We start from the raw sequence: 4,651 nt of genomic DNA on the forward strand, positions 1-4,651 counted from the left end.
GTTGTTGCTGCTGGGAGTCGATCGTCATCCCAGAGGGGAAGTCGGAAGACCACTTGTACTACTTCCAGTAAGCAATTGACTGTCCAACAGTCCTTTGCGAGGAAGATGAAATATCACAGCAGTCATCCTGCTGCAAAGCGGATAACTCAGGTCTTGTCAGCCTGGGTGGTCAGAAACGTGGTTCCGGTATCCACCGTTAATTCACAGGTAACTAGAGACTTGTTTGAGGTACTGTGTCCCCGGTACCAAATACCATCTAGGTTCCATTTCTCTAAGCAGGCGATACCGAAAATGTACACAGACGTCAGAAAAAGAGTCACCAGCGTCCTAAAAAATGCAGTTGTGCCCAATGTCCACTTAACCACGGACATGTGGACAAGTGGAGCAGGGCAGACTCAGGACTATATGACTGTGACAGCCCACTGGGTAGATGTATTGCCTCCCGCAGCAAGAACAGCAGCGGCGGCACCAGTAGCAGCATCTCGCAAACGCCAACTCGTTCCTAGGCAGGCTACGCTTTGTATCACCGCTTTCCATAAGAGGCACACAGCTGACAACCTCTTATGGAAACTGAGGAACATCATCGCAGAATGGCTTACCCCAATTGGACTCTCATGGGGATTTGTGACATCGGACAATGCCACCAATATTGTGCGTGCATTACATCTGGGCAAATTCCAGCACGTCCCATGTTTTGCACATCATTGAATTTGGTGGTGCAGAATTATTTAAAAAACGACAGGGGCGTGCAAGAGATGCTGTCGGTGGCCCGAAGAATTGCGGGCCACTTTCGGCATTCAGCCACCGCGTGCCGAAGACTGGAGCACCAGCAAACAGTCCTGAACCTGCCCTGCCATCATCTGAAGCAAAAGGTGGTAACGAGGTGGAATTCAACCCTCTATATGCTTCAGAGGATGGAGGAGCAGCAAAAGGCTATTCAAGCCTATACATCTGCCCACGATATAGGCAAAGGAGGGGGAATGCACCTGACTCAAGCGCAGTGGAGAATAATTTCAACGTTGTGCAAGGTTCTGCAACCCTTTGAACTTGCCACACGTGAAGTCAGTTCAGACACTGCCAGCCTGACTCAGGTCATTCCCCTCATCAGGCTTTTGCAGAAGAAGCTGGAGACATTGAAGGAGGAGCTAAAACAGGGCGATTCCGCTAGGCATGTGGGACTTGTGGATGGAGCCCTTAATTTGCTTAACCAGGATTCACGGGTGGTCAATCTGTTGAAATCAGAGCACTACATTTTGGCCACCGTGCTCGATCCTAGATTTAAAACCTACGTTGTATCTCTCTTTCCGGCAGACACAAGTCTGCAGAGGTTCAAAGACCTGCTGGTGAGAAAATTGTCAAGTCAAGCAGAACGTGACCCGTCAACAGCTCCTCCTTCACATTCTCCCACAACTGGGGGTGCGAGGAAAAGGCTAAGAATTCCGAGCCCACCCGCTGGCGGTGATGCAGGGCAGTCTGGAGCGAGTGCTGACATCTGGTCCGGACTGAAGGACCTGGCAACGATTACTGACATGTCGTCTACTGTCACTGCATATGATTCTGTCACCATTGAAAGAATGGTGGAGGATTATATGAGTGACCGCATCCAAGTAGGCACGTCAGACAGTCCGTACGTATACTGGCAGGAAAAAGAGGCAATTTGGAGGCCCTTGCACAAACTGGCTTTATTCTACCTAAGTTGCCCTCCCTCCAGTGTGTACTCCGAAAGAGTGTTTAGTGCAGCCGCTCACCTTGTCAGCAATCGGCGTACGAGGTTACTTCCAGAAAATGTGGAGAAGATGGTGTTCATCAAAATGAATTATAATCAATTCCTTCGTGGAGACATTCACCAGCAATTGCCTCCAGAAAGTACACAGGGATCTGAGATGGTGGATTCCAGTGGGGACGAATTAATAATCTGAGGAGGGGGATGTACACAGTGAAAGGGGTGAGGAATCGGAGGATGATGATGAGGTGGACATCTTGCCTCTGTAGAGCCAGTTTGTGCAAGGAGAGATTGATTGCTTCTTTTTTGGTGGGGGCCCAAACCAACCAGTCATTTCAGTCACAGTCGTGTGGCAGACCCTGTCGCTGAAATGATGGGTTCGTTAAAGTGTGCATGTCCTGTTTATACAACATAAGGGTGGGTGGGAGGGCCCAAGGACAATTCCATCTTGCACCTCTTTTTTCTTTCATTTTTCTTTGCATCGTGTGCTGTTTGGGGACTATTTTTTTGAAGTGCCATCCTGTCTTGACACTGCAGTGCCACTCCTAGATGGGCCAGGTGTTTGTGTCGGCCACTTGTGTCGCTTAGCTTAGTCACACAGCGACCTTGGTGCGCCTCTTTTTTTCTTTGCATCATGTGCTGTTTGGGGACAATTTTTTTGAAGGGCCATCCTGTCTGACACTGCAGTGCCACTCCTAGATGGGCCAGGTGTTTGTGTCGGCCACTTGTGTCGCTTAGCTTAGTCATCCAGCGACCTTGGTGCAAATTTTAGGACTAAAAATAATAGTGTGAGGTGTTCAGAATAGACTGAAAATGAGTGGAAATTATGGTTATTGAGGTTAATAATACTATGGGATCAATATGACCCCCAAATTCTATGATTTAAGCTGTTTTTGAGGGTTTTTTGTAAAAAAACACCCGAATCCAAAACACACCCGAATCCGACAAAAAAATTCAGGGAGGTTTTGCCAAAACGCGTCCGAATCCAAAACACGGCCGCGGAACCGGATCCCAAACCAAAACACAAAACCCGAAAAATTTCCGGTGCACATCATCAGTCTAGAGTGACTGGAATTGTACCGTTGTAAAAGCGCTGTATAGGCCTTCGCTAATGGAGCTGGCTGTAAAGGGTTAAGAATCCAGCGGCTGGGATACTAATCCACATACAGCCCAGGGCAATGCCTTCTAGTGACATACCCTGTGGTATACATGGAAGATAATTGTATACAGCCTACTACCTGCATAAGACTGAATGCTCTGCCAAATCTGCACCCCGGATGATACTGCATTGGGAGATCATCCAATTCCAGCTAAAACATGTGGCAGAGACATTATTGAGAGGGGCTATATAGTGGCCTCCATCTAATGCTATTATATACACTGGGGTCTTTGTACAATCAAACTCTAACCACACCAGGTTATTATAAATAATGGATAGGGGCTAAGGGGTCTATGTACTAAAGCCTTAGAGGGAGATAAATTATCAGCCAATCAGCTCCTAACTGTCATTTTTCAAATCCAGCCTGTGACATGGTAGTTAGGAGCTGATTGGCTGGTACTTTATCTCTGTTCAAGGCTTAGTAAATAGCTATCTTTATATGTTACATCAATGCTCTCTTTATATGTTACATCAATGCTCTCTTTATATGTTACATCAATGCTCTCTTTATATGTTACATCGGTGCTCTCTTTATATGTTACATCAATGCTCTCTTTATATGTTACATCAATGCTCTCTTTATATGTTACATCAATGCTCTCTTTATATGTTACATCAATGCTCTCTTTATATGTTACATCAATGCTCTCTTTGTTACATTTGTCCTCTTTACATGTTACATTGGTGCTCTATTTATGTTACATCTGTGCTCTCTTTATAGGTTACATTGTTACTCTCTCTATATGTTACATCTGTGCTCTCTTTATCTGTTACTTCTGTGCTCTCTTTATATGTTACATTGTTCCTCTCTATATCCAGAGATGGCGATACCCTGGACGGCGAAAACGCGGCAGTAGGGTCTTAGTAAATTTGAAAATACGGTAAAACCCCCATTTTCGGGGGTTTTACCGCATTTTTCCTTTAGTACATCCCGCCCACAGAGTGTTTTTAGATGTCCATTTCATTTTTATACTGTAATTTAGATTTGTTTGGACACCCAACCCCCCCCCCTCCCCCCCAAATCTAACTCTCTCTGCACATGTTACATCTGCCCCACCTGCACTGCAGCATAGTTACAGTTACTGGCTGTTTTTTTTTGCATTACTTCCAAATCAGGTCCTTATACAGTATGCATGTTGTCTGCTTGGGCCACAAGGGGCTCCTTTGCGCTCCCCACGCTCTCGGTATGCCGGCGGTCGGGCTCCCGGCGCCGGTATGCTGATCGCCGGGAGCCCGACCGCCGGCATACCATACTACACCCCCCCCCCCCCCCCCCCCCCACACACACACACACACTTATTATTAGGAAATTAAATATTGGACTATTTTCTATGAGTGTCTATAAAGCTTCCAACTAGAGAACTATGTGTGTAATGTGCAGTGTCTGGGTCATGTGCAGTTATTCCCCTTTGTAACGCTCCCACTGGTATAAAGGTTTTTGACGCCAGCAAGTGGGGTGTTTACTTGGGGCGGTTTGAGAACTGTGTCGCAGTGCATAGGAACAGAGCAGAGACGGGATTACAATTAACTTTAATGCATTTATTAATAAAGGGGATATTATGCGAGACAGTAAAGCACCTTTACAAACACAGAAAATTCCGGTAGGAAAGTGACGCAAAGCTTTTCTTGTTCCTTTCTCCCGTGTGGATTTAAGTTTTCATTTACTTTTCAGGCACTTTCGCTTGTACTCGGCTTTATATCACTGTCTCCGAGAGGAAGCCTTCTTGTACATGCACTACATCTGCCAGGTACTTTCTGGACTTCTCGAG

The sequence above is a fragment of the Pseudophryne corroboree genome, chromosome 7, assembly GCF_028390025.1.
Source record: "Pseudophryne corroboree isolate aPseCor3 chromosome 7, aPseCor3.hap2, whole genome shotgun sequence".
NCBI lineage: Eukaryota > Metazoa > Chordata > Amphibia > Anura > Myobatrachidae > Pseudophryne > Pseudophryne corroboree.